The following is a 15813-nucleotide window of genomic DNA, read 5'->3' on the forward strand; positions in this document are numbered from 1 at the left end:
TCGCCTTAGGAAGAGCACCTCTTGTATTTAGAATGACTAGATGAGACTCGCCATCTTGTTGCTTTAGTCATTGAAGCACAAAAAAAGCGAGTCAAGTCCCATTTCGATTAGTCGGTCTCCCCTCATGCTTTTTCTGAGGGTGATTTGGTTTTACCGTATGATCAGGCTAATGATAAGCTAGGGGCAGGTAAGTTCGAACCCATGTGGCATGGGCCCTACATTGTTAAACATGTGTTATAGAAAGGGGCCTATGAGCTGATTGATTATGAGGGAAATCCCTTAGACAAGCCCTGTAATGGGCTTTATCTCAAAAAGTATTATGCCTAGGTCATCTTGCATGGTTACTTTTGTACAATAGTGTGTTATTCTTTTTTGTGTAGTGTGGTTTAGTGTGTTTTTTTTCAAGCAGATTTCCTACTTATTATGTTTTTACCTGCTTTGCAGATGTTTGTGTCTCCTCACATAAGTTTCACTGATGGTGCTTGCCGTAGTACCCGAATCTATCATCCACGGCATGGGCCATTTATGACCCCCCTGGTGAGTTGATTGATCTTCAAGGTATTTTTTTAGGTCGAACAACTAATACCATTGTTGAGTATAGCGTAGTTATCAAATTGTTATCAGAAGCTACTACTCTTGACATCTGGGAATTGGTTGTCAACCTTGATTCACAACTTGTTTTTCTTCAACTCAATGGGAAATATTCCATCAGAAACCCTTAGATATTGAGAATGTATTTGCGTATTCGTCTATTGGAAAGAAATTTTGATTACATTACATATCATCATATTCCTAAGCATATGAATACATTGATAGATGCATTAGCTAATTATGTGTTGGATAGACATTTGTGAAACATGTGAAAAACAAAAACAAAACATTTGTACCATAGTAAGCAAGGAAATATAACATATATATATATATATATATATATATATATATATATATATATATATATATATATATATATATATATGTCGATAATGTTTGAGTGTCATACATCAAAACCCCAAAAAATAATATATGTGTTCAAATACATCTGTGCCTCGCAGGCCTCAAAAATGTAAAATGTTAATCATGTGGACTACTCGACATTGTTCTCATGATAGCACGTAATTGCTCGAAATACACAAGTCAGTAGTCAGCGGATCTGGTCTGATACCCCCACTGTGTGCCTCTGATACTGGCATGGGATGTCACCCACCTGGGCATACTTTGGGATACCTCTGGTCAATCCCTTGAGGTTCCGCGTGATTTCCTCCTCATTATCGCTTCCTTCCTGATAAGGAGCGATATCAAACTACTGAGCAACACACTTGGCGATCAGGGACATTCCGGAAGGACGCTCTGGTCCCACATCTACATTTACAAAATTGAAATGTCATGAATGCATGTATTTAAAAAACAATAAAAAAATAAAAAATAAAAAATGTTTTTACTTCCATTGTCATAATATTCTCCCTCTGGGAGCAGCATATCTAGATCACCGCGGAAGTCGGTACCACTATAAGGCCAATCCTCTACTACGATCAATTGCCTCCGTAGCCACGAAAAGAAGGCGGGCTTATATGACATATGTTAGCCCCTGGTGATTCTAGGCATCAGTGCACTCCAATGGACCATCCGTGGGTCTCGTGGCAATGGTAGATTCACCTCAGCAAACTAGTAGTGAAATAGTGGGATCCGCTCCAAAAAGAAGGTCACTAGAATGGAACCATATCCAAACTTCTTCAGGTTTCCTGCCTTGGCTTTGGATAGCTGGCACTTCATGTTTACCTTCATGGCTTCCGCCCAATTGAAGATAGTTGGCACTGTACAGTCTGTAGCATACTGAAACTTGGACTTGTTGGACTTGTTGTAGCATCCATTGTCCATTGTTATTTCAGCTTTATTTTCAGTTTTATTACAAAATGAAAATAAATTCAGAAATATGAAAGAAATGGTTGATTTTATATTTTCAATGGCTTTGAAAGTGATAAACCCGTGAGAAGATCTGGGTTGTCCGATCAATCGACCATAGATCCAACGACAATCACATGGTTAACTAGAATGGCTTTATTTCGGCCATCGGACACGACGGTGTATCAAACTCAGTTTAAATTCACTGAAGTCTGGGACAATCTCAGCTGTCCATCGAAACAGATGGATATCGGGTTGGATATCAGGTCAGCAAGTCATCAGGTTCTGTCTTTAAAATCAGACCCGATAAATCATTAAATACATTTTTTATGTCCTATCGGGTCCGTATGGGAGTCAAAGGTGCATTGAAAAGGTGGACATGATAGGTTTATGAACCAACATGTTAATTCTTTTAAGTTCTGTGGGACTGACCCATCATTTAAATGTCATGCAGGTTTAGGAAGCGCGATCAAGCGATAGCTTGATAAGTACTTTAAGGTGTGCTGCGGGGAAGCAATGAGCACGAAGGTTAATTGAAGCTTGACCTCCACAGTTGACTGTGACGTTATCACAGTTGACCGAAATGTGTGGCCAAAAATCACCACGAGGATTCAACCTCGTTGAGGCTCCCTTACATTCTTTACCCCTGCGGTGCTCCCAAAGCCTTCTGCCCTTCATCCATTGCTTCGTTAAGGCTCAAGATACAGATTCAAATAGAGAATGACCATCATCTTCTAATTTCCATTACTTCCTGTTATTTTATGTTCTTTAGAATGAGGTGCCTTTTACCCTCTATGTAATATTCTGTAATAATTTTTACTTTAGACAGTTAGGGAAATAGTTAAGTAGTTTGACAATTTTGGTGACTACCAACTGTCTCATAATGTATAAGAAAAGGAAATTTTTGAGAGAAAGGGGTTTGAATTTTGAGGAACCTAGAGACAATGCTATTTGGTACTTGATATATAGATGATTAATAAAAGAATCAAGAGTTTCCATACATGCTGGGTACGATTTTGTTATTTCTCAATTGTGTATCATTTCTGTTTATTCATCTCTTTAAATATGGTAATGAAGCAACAGGTCTATATTTGTTGATGTAAATTAAGTTAAAATCCTTAAAGGCGCTCCCATATTTAAAACTTCCTTTCATATGTTTCCTATAAAATACGGAGAGTAGTTCCTGTTAAACACAACATATTGTTTGTAATTTCCTTACATATTCTTCTCATCGCATTCATATTCAGCATCACATGGCATTTTGAAACTTTCTAAGTCTTCTAAATATTGAGAATCTGAGGTCAAGTCCTTTAGACTCTTCAAATGAGGAATTGAATAGAGATATAAGTGACAAGCATAATAAATTATTAATGTCTTAAGCACAATTTCTACATAGCCAAGAAATTGGTTTCTTAAGGTACAACAGGACTTATGCTGTGCTTGAGCCCCAACCACTCTGTTTATGGTCAACAACAACACTTTCAGCACAAGATCCTGAATAGTCATGATCTCTATCTTGCCACTCTTTGATTTTAGTGCTTTCGGGCAGTGTTATGTGAGCAACATGTTCACACTTGCCCCAATAGTCCTGGACCCATATAAATTGACTGGATCCCCTCTTTGGGATAGTCCAGTGATGAAATAAATGTCGAAAGTTTCCAATTCCAGTTCCTAGTCTCGGATCATAAAAACTTCCCAATTGACATCCCAAATACTGATCAAATAATTCAGCAATTCAGGTTGAGCCAGAATACCTAGTGTGAGTAAGAATATGAGGAGCCCACAGTTCCTCAGGGCATTTAAGTAGTTTAGGTCTATCATTATCTGTGAATTAATGTCCTCATGCTCACGTTCCTTCCAATCAACCATTTTTTGTTGTTTTTTCCCTTCAAAAACCATAAATTCAAGTCAAAAATCATCCTTGGCTAAAGAAATTTAGATCAAAAAATCAAAATTTTTGTGTTTACAGCGCCAGCGTGACTGTTTTAAAAACAGTAGTGCCGACAGCGCAATTCCGTGCTCGGAAATCACGCCGACCAAGGGTGATTTTTTTTTTGCTAAATCCTCCTCAAGAAATCCAAAAAATGGTTAAAAACATGAAAAATAAGCATTAAAATGAAGCTAAAGGTCTCAGCTCTTACCTGCAATTGACGGATCGTCGAATGGCCTCCCAAATCTCCCGCAATTTGCTCCTGAAAATCTAGGGCACAAATGGGTGAAAAGTTCTCCACACAAGGTAAAAAGGTAAAATGGTAAAAATTATTTACTTTTTCCTCCTTTTATTCATTTTTCATGAAATATTAGGGTTTTAAAAGTATTTTTAACCTATTTTTACCTCAGAAATTGGATAATGTGTTTACCTTTTGTGCAGCGACAGGTGATAGATTACTGATGATGGTACAAGAGTCATGTTTAAGCTCTTTTCTCGACTCATAAAACTCAAATGAAAATATCGCCGAGTATTTTTCCCTTTTTAACTCGTAAAAGAAAATAAAAATGGGGGATCTACTTTTAAGTTATTTTCCAACTCTTTAAACATGAAAATATTTTCAAGCTCTTGTCATTGTGAACTTGTTAAAGATTGTGAAATGTCATTTACCCAGTATATGTTTACCCCTTTTTCAAGTTGGGACAAACTATTTATGAAAAAGGTATTCCTTAACTGAAATGGTCAAGCGTTTCTCTCAAGTATCGTTTTCTACCTTTTCAGGCTCGAGAGACACAAATGTATGAAAAGGGACCATGTGGAGTTTTATTTTCCGTGTTTTTTTAAACTCTCTGAACATGAAAAAGATATCGAGTTACACCTTTGTCAGACTCATTAAAATATTAAACAACATCGGCTTCGTCACCATGATGAACATGATCTTCTCCTTCCTAGGCCTCATTAATATTACTAGGTCGGATTCATCCGAAGGATGAACTTATAGTGCAAGCACATGATATCCACTTTAAGCTTGAGATAAAAAAATAATTGGGGTACCTACTAGAAATGGCGGGGGAAAATGGGAAATTCTATCAGTTGTGTCGGCAGCTCACTCTTGAAAATGACACTTTCTGCTTCGTGTCAAGTTGGGATATCCTCACTTCATCATTGACCTTCCTGGGTTGGACCGTTCATTTTTTTCCTTCCATTTGATCTCTGCCATGTCACCATGACCACTAATCCTATGGATTCGAAAGCTGCCAAACTCTAGAATCGTGTCCTAAATCATTGCATCCCTTTTTCGCTTGTTGGTGATGTGGGATACATCATGGCCCTCCTTTGACATGGTCACTTCCCGTCGACTTTAGCTCATTTTCTAGAAAGCTGGCCGTGAGACTCCTTTTAGTACCTTAGAGCTTGCATGCCCTAATAGCAAGTTCTTCACACTCAACAACAAGTTCACATCATTGGCTTTCAATCAGGTGATTTCACGGGTGTTCGACCTTAGTTGCTTTATTCAGATTCTATGGATTGACACTAGTACCTTGAGAGCCATTATCATTATTGGTGGTTTTTCTCACCCTTGTTAACAGTTCACATCATTGACCAGTAATCAAGCAACTTTCTAGCATGTTCAACTTCAACACATTCATTCATATGTTAGGATTTGTACTTTGATAAGGTCATGTTGGAGCGTAAGACCCTGGGCTCAGATTATAAAAGTCCAGGTTGCAAGGCGATGTGACATGATCATGCTGATACACATGTCTCTTTCTCTGGATGACTGTGTCCATACCACGATTCATGTATTATATGACACATTTTTCGGTGATGTATATGTATCTATGCTTGCTTGTAGGTTTTCCGATGACGAACTCTTGTTCCCCACATCTACTTGTAAAGAATTTCACCCCTCACTCTAGTTCTGCCTTCATGCTTTAGGGGGCATATGTTACACAACATTTTCTCATTATCCCTGTACTCCTCATTCCACGATCCTGGAGGACATCTACAGTGAACCCTACATGCTTCCCCATCATGAAAAAGCTCCCATTATGTCCCTCTTCATGAGCAAAACATTTCCCTTTTGCATCGTTTCCCAAGAATATTCCTTTAACCCTAGTTCACAAGACCGACACTAATGACCCGTTTCCTTCTTGCGCTGATTTGTAGGGGTTAGAACCAGGACTAGCATTGTACAGTGCTACTGAGCCTTTTCTCCATCGTGCCGATCCTCTTTCGGCAAGTTTTTTAAATATGGAGTCGAAGCTTCTAGGTCTAGAAGCTTTGTAACGAAAGTCTGGTAAATGGTTGGACTGGATGGAGCCGAGGAAGTTAGTTTGGGCTCCTTTCCCCTATTAGGATGGGAAAAACCCAAGAGGTAAGGCCTTCTCCCATGATAAGAGGAACCATATCCCCTCCATCCAAGCTATATAAACCCCTCCTTTTACAAGCTAAACTAGTTTCAGTCTTAGTAATTTTGGAGCTTGAACAACCAGAAAGATATTATAGCTTGTAGCTCTCTAGTTTATGTTTGAGGGAGAATAGTGTGTTTGGTTTGTTTTGAGACTAAAGGGAAGAAGCCTTAAAACTTCCATTGTTGGAGTTATCCATGAGATTCTAGGAGAAGTGTGGGAACTCGGATACGTCGGAGGAGACCAACAACGTTAAAGCATTGGTTGTAATCTCTTTCTAAACTTATATGAATACAACTATTAATTGATTTCCTACATTAAAGTGTTATCTTACATTTGATGGCTTAATGTTCCTTGAGCTGTTAAATAGGCTGAATGCAAATTGTATGCTATCACATTTGTTGTTGTTGTTTGTTTGTTTGTTTCAAGTAGTCAAAGGAAGGAAACGAAAAGTAGCTGGAGTAAGGAAGCAAGATCATCACCAAGTGGAATAGTGTTCTAAGAGGTAGGCCTTCTTATTTGATTCTATCTTAAGGAAGTTTTTCGTAGATTGTTTGTTTGTGGCTAGACCCACTCTCTCGGGCTAGAGGAATTGTCTTTGTCCACATCGAGAATTTACTTGCACCACATAGGTGCTGAGGGCAAGGATCTTGAGGAACTCAACTATTATAACCATTTGGTATAATAAATAAATCATGCATTCCCCCCATTTGTATTTTCTTTATATTATTCAAATGTTCATGCTTTTATGATTTGATTATGCTAATGCTAACATTGCTACAAGTTGTAGGATTTGGTGCTTTCTAGTTGTTTTTGAGAAGCAAGGAACTAGATCTCAAAAGTTCCAAGCACTAGAAGAATAATCACTAACCTTCTATGATAACACATGTACCTTATCCATCTATCTATTAATGTTATATTTGTTTACATGCATGCCGAAGGGGTTGACTAGGTCATAGGCATGTTGTCTATCATAGGCCTTGGGAAGGCCTATTCGATGAGTACTCTGGCAATAGAGGAACACTCAAGTAAATAGAGAGTAACGAATGCAAACTCATATAAATAACTTCCAACACCCCATGTTAGTTATGTAACCAATTTTGAGAAAACCAAGTGGGCCCAATCAAAGGGTGTCCCACGGATTACCTACTCTAATATCCCCATTTGTCTCCTAATAATGTAGTGGGTAGGGGCTCCATCATAAATCTGTAATATGAATCTGGCCACTACTCTAATAGACACATTTTGGAAGTGACTGATTGTTATAGGAAAAATTGACCTCCTAATCAACTCAGAGGAGAAGGACAAGATGACTGAAAGATTGACCACAGTTGCAAGCCCAGAATCCACAATAAAGCTCTCTGTACAGTGATAACCTGCTTTATAAAGCTTGTTTTCAAACATAAAGGAGCATTATTCAAGCTGCTAACTCATGTTGTTAGACTAGAGGGAGCATTAGTGAACTTTAGTGATGCTCAAGTGGTTATGACAATGAATCTGCCATAAAATATCTAGATATCGTTTCCCTACATTTGTGCAAGAAAAGTAGGGAAGCTCCAAAAATCAAGATATTTGGAGAAATTCTATTCCGGAAACAGATGCAAATGGGAAAAAGCTAGTAAAAGAGGCAGGTTCATGGTTTTTACCCAAATGAACTACAAGTGGAGTTGGGAAGCCCTAATTCGATTGCTATTTAAGCAACGAGAGGGCCGTTGCCCAATGGTCAGAGCATTTAGAAGGATAGTACATGCTGCTATTGTGATATTGTCATATTCTTGAAGGAGCTAGCTGAAAGAAGGAGTGAGAGAGAGGAAGAAGGGATAAGGAAGGCTGATGCAATAGGGTTGTTGTAATCACTCTACTATTTTGAATATAGGACAGCGGTTGTGTTCCACTACTCGAAGTGTCGGTGATATTGTGCATTTATTTGTCCATTCTGATGCTTGTTGTGTTGAGTAGATAAGTTACACATTTATACATGTTTGTTATGGATTCTTTCATTAATTGTCAGAAGTATATGCTATGATTGGTTTGCTTCATTCTTTTGTGCATGAATCTTCTTAGATCCGGTCAAGAGGAGTTCTTACCACACGGAGATCCCCAAGCGAATCTAGAAAGAACCAAAGGTGATCCTTTCTCCATATCCTGTCAATATATGTCAGATAGATGAACATGTGTGTAACAGGTACCTTTTGCAGATAACCTTATGGTCTGTCAGAAGTCCTGGGAAGACTTTTGAGGGTAGTTTTCATCCTATGCATTTTACCCCACAGCAGAACTGGCGACTCCGCTGGGGAATATACTTTAGTTCCCAGTTATCCGGACTCCTCTCAAATCTCTTCTCTGTTCTATGAGCTTCCCGCTTCTTCATATCCTTCTCTGACCCACCATATAGTTTGTTGCATCCTACAAAGTTGCTTTCTCTTCAGAAACTGATCCCAAAAGCCCACCTTTTGAGCTCTTTCCCTCACTAACGCAGGTTGCTGCTCTACAAAGAGCTTTATAAAGCTCTTTGACTATGCATAGGGAGCATTAGTGGCCAAACTAAAGCTCTGTTTACACATAGACAGAGTGTTAGTGACCCATTTCCATGTTTTTCAAGAGATTTTGTGGACCAAAAGGGGGGGGGGGAACTTGTCCCAAGGGATGAATCAAGATCTGCAACAGTATCATGCTAACAAATTTGGTGTCTTTAAATTTATTTTTTAAGAAAATGCTTTAGTTTTTCTCTCATAAAAGAAATTTTTATTGAAAGAATCGCTAATAGACTGTACATCTCCTTTTGTCAAATTAGTTGTATGCTGCTTTGTTCTGGTTCAATAGTTGTTAGGGAATATTGAGAAAAGGAACTTTCGGTTATGCAAAGTGTTGAATGATTTTTAGATGAACTGACGAATACATGAATATGTGAAATAATACATGTGTAGAATAAAACTTTCTTGCATAAGAAATTGTTTTTTTTTTTCAAAGCATTGTTCTACATAGTTTATCGAGTCGAGAGTCTCATCATATTCATACGTCAACACTCCCTCCGAAGACAAATAAAAAAGTACACTAAAATTTACACTAAAATCAATCAGATACTCTTTTTTAGAGAAAACCAACATTAGACAAATTAGAACCTTGGGATAAGAGAGTGAGTCAACTACCCAAGGTTGAAAATCAAACTAGTGTCGTTAAAGAGTGAAAAATCCTTCTGCACTCATATTACCAGGACCACTCCACTCACAACGGAGCTAAATATGAGACAACATTAGATTGTAATCAAAGGTAGCCTGCCTTCTTTTACAACTCCTTTGGGCATTCTGTGTAACAGGGGTCCCTTCAGGGATTTCAAAACTGAGTCGGGGACTTAGGTATCCTACCCACATAGCATGCTGTCTACGACTATGTCCCCCCCGGTAATGTCTGTGATTTGAGGTATCTCTAGTGGAAAATACTTCTAGGTACTTACCTAAGGTGACTGGGATAGGCTGTCCTGGTACCTCAAACAGACAGACCTACTTTGTCTTCATTTTTTGGGAGGGTGCTTGTCTTCACGAGAGTACTTGGCCCCTTAATCTGAGGTTTGGGCGAAGCTCAAAAGTAACTGTAACCATACATTTGGCCATCCTTCTCTATTACTCATTGAGAGACTGGGTTTCATCTCCAATAATTGGTGTTTATTAGACAAGGTAATTTCACTTTGTTTGTTGATTGTCATTTTTAGTGTTTTTTTTCTTTTTAGGTACCTGCGTGCTATCGTTTTGGAGACTTAAAGAATATCACCTTAAAAATTTATTTGATAAAATTTACCAGTCATTGTGGCTACATCCGACCCTCACCATCAATCCAGATGATTGTTAGGACTTCCTCCACTCACTGTGGAGGATCTACCAAGATCCACTGACTCAGATTCCTCATCTTCGAGGAATCAGTCTCCTAAATCACACACAGGATTGTTCTGGATGACCGACGATTCTGATTTGCCGGAGGATTTCTTCACAGAAGGATTTCTTCCTCATTTTAACACTCCGCTTACAAATATGTCGTATCCTGTTATTGATCCCATCGTACCAGTACTTCAGTCTTCACTGGGAGGAACTCTGCCATCTATTCAGTCGGCACCTTAAGGGTTGTGGAATTATAAAGACACTGTGAGTCCTCTACCACTTCCCCAGTCGACGGTCATCACAACATTGGCAATGTGGAACCCCACAATCCTGTTTGTCCCAAGTACCGCAACTCACATCACACCCTCTATCAGTGGAACCCAACAGATGTTAGGTTCCACTCCTATGGTGCACCAAAGCATACCTTCAACTAGTGCCACATATAGTGCTCCATATAACACTCAATGTGGCACTATGGGCGTAGTTCCAGTTTACCAAAACCAAGGACGACTGCCAATGTATGGTTATAACCCCCAAATTTAGATATCTGGGGCAGTCCCCAATATGCACATGGTGGCGGGGAATGTCACATTTCCCCCGCCGTTCTCAGGCATGCATGGACAGTCGCTGATTGACATGATTTTTCCCTCTATCAATCAAAGCCATATGCTCAGTTGAGTGTCAGTTTGGAATCCACAAGGGATCCCCACCCAATACATGGGGCCACCCTACTCACAAGCTCAGAGTCAAGGGGGCACCGCTTATACTGGGGGAAACTTCATACCCCAGTATCAAAATCCTCATGGTAATCCACTTTACAACACCGTACCACAAAGCAACTGCTACACCTCGTAGCCCATGTACACCTTAGGGAACCAAACGATGGGCAGAGCGCAAATCTCCTCAGGTCATCCATCATCACAATGGTCCGAGTCAGGGGCACCCAACAATTTGCCTTTTTTTGCAACAATGGATATCCCCAACTTATACAAGTTGACTAACGACCCCATCTACCATAACCTACAGTGGCCACCGATCCCACATAAAATACCGAGGGATATTCCTAAGTTTGACAGAAAACAAGGGGAGGATCCAGGCACTCACGTCACCACCTACCGTCTATGGTGTGTTTCTAACTCCATGGTGGATGGCAGTGTCTGGTTGTGTCTATTTCCCCACACCCTCACTGGCAAAGCTGCAAAGTGGTATATTGAGTTACCATGTGCGTTAGTGAATACCTTTGACGCTTTAGCGATGGAGTTCCTAAAGCACTTTCAATTACCTATTCGTTATGAGACAGGGACGGAGCTCCTTACTTCATTTTGTCAAGATACCACTACCCACATCTCCGATCATATCCATGAATGGAGACATCGATGGAGGTTAGTCAAAGTCCCCATCCTTGACTTTCTCTTAACAGACTGGTTCTGTAATTCATTACTCCTGCAAATTGCTAGATATGTCACTCTAGGTGGTGCAGTCACGGAGGACCAATCTATACGTCGTGCCCAGCACTTGGATTTAATTTATTCATAGTATGGAACTCTCTACGACATTATCCCCTATGCTCCCAGTAACCCTAATCCCCCCACCACTCAGTGCCCTATAGCGCATGCCGACGGGATCGTCGGAATAACCTCCACGGGTGTTGTAAAACAACTCATTAGGTCCGTTGCCAAGTTGGTAGTGGACCCCTATACCAAAACGACTGCTCTTCCTGCCACTGTGATTAACTCTGTGCAGTCTACACAGAAATCTAGTAGCAAGAACAAGAAGAGACAGAACAAGACCGCTCCTTCTGAGGAGCAGTCATCTAAGCAGCCCAACCTAAAACAGAAGGTCGTTGCACCTACTGATACGGAGAAGGACAAAGGAACCAACTATTCATGCAAACTTTGTCTTAAAGATCACGTAACTTGACGTTGTCTGCGTCTTCAAGAATGCACGGATTACCTTACCAAGAAAGATTCTGGTAAGGCACCTACTGTCCTTAGAAATCCTTTTCCTAATCAACAACAGCAACATCTCATTGCCAACCAACCACCACCCATGTCAGGGGGCAGCGATAGTTCGCAAAAACCTTCAGCTGGTGAAGGAAGTTCTACCATTTACACATTTGAAACAATAGAACTAACAACTAGAGCCAAATCATATGAAGCTCCTATCGCTCCGGCAATAGAATCATCCACAGGTCAAAACCCATCGCTGCCCAACGATTTGTGAATCAAAAGGCCAGTTGAGGACTTTGTAATTCAACCCCCCAAGGGGGCACTTCGATGCACAATGTACAACACATATGTATGTGCTGCTCAACACTATAACATCGTAGAGGATTTGAAACAAGCACCATCGGCTATGTCGATGCTTGAAGTATTACAAACATGCCCCAGCCAAAGGAAAGCTTTGCTTTCAGCTATCAGAGGTATTGACCTTGCAGATTCCATGCTTGCCATTTTCGACATGGACAAATGTAAACCTCCCCTTTCACACCAACTTGCATTTCAGGTGCATATCACTTCGAAAGGGAAAGGTATACACCGAACTGTCATCGACGAAGGTGCTTCAACCTGCGTCATGTCGGCTTCATGTTGGCTCGCCTTGGGTTCCCCAACCCTCTCACTACCGTCAAACTCCCTTAAAGCTTTCGACGGCCACACCTTTGTCCCAAAAGGATACTTAGCTAGTTTTCCCATCACTTTGGCTAGGAAAACAGTAACGGTGGATGTAGAAGTCGTAGACCAAAAACTCGACTATAATCTGTTGCTAGGTCGCAGTTGGACATATGCCATGACGGCCGTCGTATCCACTGTCTTTCATATCATCCTATTTCCATTGGATGGAAAGGTCATAACAGTGGATCAGTTGTCTTTCTGCACCTCTGATTATTCACCATTACCACACGGCTCCGTACCCCTAGTAGGAGGTGTAACTGATAGCTTTGTCAGTATCGGTACTGGTCTGTTGAAGGCTTCCTCCCTGATGGGTTTTTTTCCTCTTCCGTCGCCACAGGTTCCATAATCAGTCAACATGCTTTCATCAATTCCTCATGAACTCACCGATCCTTGGATCCTAACGGCACCTTCAGACCTTGACACATTCGGAGACCAGATGTCGTTGTCATCAACTAAATCAGCCTACCAAGGCATTCAATCAGCATCCACATCTCCGGTCAAGTTGGCTATAACCGATGGTACCACCCCCTTCCCATAACCGCTCTTCCTTTAGATCCATGTGATCAATTCCCCTCAACGGATGAAGTCGTTAGAGAAATCATGAGTTTTGGAGAGCAACATTGGGAAGAATGGCATATTCGGGGTTCAACATCTGATTCGGACATGATGCCACTTCAAGTCCTCTCCTCTGACACAAACGAAATCATTTCCCCACCCTATACAAGCATTCAAACTTCTAGGGTGGAAGAAAATATGGACGACACTTCCAGGTCAATGCCCATAGATAGTTTAGTCACGACAGGCACCATGGAAGACACCCCAATAAGCGCAGATTGCAGTCCTGAGGAAATTGCAAACTCCACCTGCCTACATAAGGAATTCCATGAAGAATTTGCTTGGTTGCAGGAGGAAATTCCTGACTTTAACCTGTTGTTTGTCGTGCATTGGATCCAACTTTACGACGAAGCAAAACGGAATGGGTGGCCACTTCCTTCCCTCGATATAGCCGTTGAACCCATGCCCAGCCCTAGGGCTGAAGAAGAACGCCTACTATACCTCAAACAACTGGATAAAACTCGTAGAGCTACTGGTTTAGCACTCACAGCTCACAAGCAGCTAGTACAAGCCAGATTTGCACAAGCGGTTAGGTTTTCTTCTTTCCAAGATGGTGACTTCATATCACTCTATCATCCAAAAGATAATCTCTTAGAGGCATGCACGCTTCGACCCATTTGACTAGGTCCCTATGTCATAACTAAAGTCCTCCCCTGAGGGGCATATGAACTATAGGATTGGGACGGAAACCCACTCAAGGAGCCCACATACGAGCTCTATCTAAAAAAGTATTCATTTGGCAAACAGATCTTATGTGCAGTATGCTCTAGAATGCCTAGAACCAAATGTATTCAACTAGTGTGAGGTGGTACTTCCGGTGATAAAAGAACAGTTCTCCAAGGTAAAGAATCGAAGATCCAAGAACTTTGGCTATGGTTCCATTTTGAGTGCTTTTGCCTTGGAGAGGATCCCACTGATGCAGCCTCAGTACATTTCACTAGGATTGCCAGCACCAAGGGAACCCAGGATGCAGAGATGGGTTGATCTCATGGCCAGACATGTTGGTCAGCCACAAATTTCTTTCTCTGATGCCTTCTTTGAGTGGTTTGACCATCAGGAGATGGTCTTCGCAGAGTATCCATATGTTGGGATGGATTTCCGTGGCAACCCAGATTTGGCGTTATCGGCTAGCGAGCAGTGGAGTGTTATGGGTAAATTGATTTGACCATATCTTTGTTTATCAATTTTATAATGTTTTTGTGTTTTTAAATGTTATCAAGACTAATTGAACCCATATGTGTGTGCAGATATTGGGCCAGTGTGACCAGCGGCACACCCAAGGGCGGCAGCTGACGTTCCAGCAGGAGAGGTTGTAGGGAGGGTTGTCCTTCGCGATTTGGACATAGCAGAGACCCTGGCAATGCTGCAGGATCAGATCGAGGGTCTCACTCTTGGTATTCAGGATGTGAGGACCGACGAGTTACCTCTGAGGCTACAGCGCCACACTACTGGTGTGCCGAGTCGATGGACTAGGCTCTTGCGTATGATCACACAGGCGGTGACATGTTATCACCAACATCATTAGTATAGGATGCTTTTCTGCATTCATTTTTGAGTTTCTTGGTCGCATGACCGATTTTTCCTTGTACACAAAACATTATGTGAAACTATAAATAGTTATATATTTTTTATTTTTAGAGTTTTATTTTGGTTAAGTTATTTGATCCAGATGCAAATGTTAATGTGAAATGATTTTCTTTATAAATGTTGCAAATGTCTATCTAACACATAATTTGCTAATGAATCAGTTAATGTGTTTAAGTTTCTAGAAATGTGTTGATATTGAATGGAATCAAACTGCCTTTCCAAAATCCTGACTCTTAGGAACATACGATAGATAGTTGGGTTCCGAACTGAATAGATGCCAGTAAGCTATAGAATGACGAGTTGTGAATCTAGCCTGACAACAAGTCAGTGTATGCCATGTGAAATGGCATCAGAGAGAAGCTCCATCAATGCATTGTACTCAGCGATGTTGTTCGTTGATTGACCAATACATATCCCCCTGAAACTCACTAACTCACCGCTTGGAGCAAAGATGGCCCAAGCTGCAGAAGATAGGTTCCACATTCTACGACTAGCTCCGTTGGCATACCCAACGAATGTTTCCAAAAAGTCTGACATCTGCAACAAATGCAAAGTGGATTACCTAACCAAAATGACAACTCTTGACGAAAACAAAAATGTAACAAAAGCATATCTATAAAGAGATTACTACACTTGATCAAGCATAGTATCGCTTAAGATACAACCTGTTTCGGGGTTGCGACAGTGGGATTCCATCGTAATCTACCAGCTCGTAGGCTCCTTTTGCTAATACTCACTTAACAATGTAGGGGCCCATCCATAATGATTTGAACTTACCCGTTCCCAATTTATCAGAGTCCTGATCGTAGAGCAAGACCAGGTCACCT

Source organism: Pinus tabuliformis, chromosome 9 (genome assembly GCF_031772625.1).
Source record: "Pinus tabuliformis cultivar Carrire ecotype Pingquan chromosome 9, CPIR1, whole genome shotgun sequence".
Taxonomy (NCBI): domain Eukaryota; kingdom Viridiplantae; phylum Streptophyta; class Pinopsida; order Pinales; family Pinaceae; genus Pinus; species Pinus tabuliformis.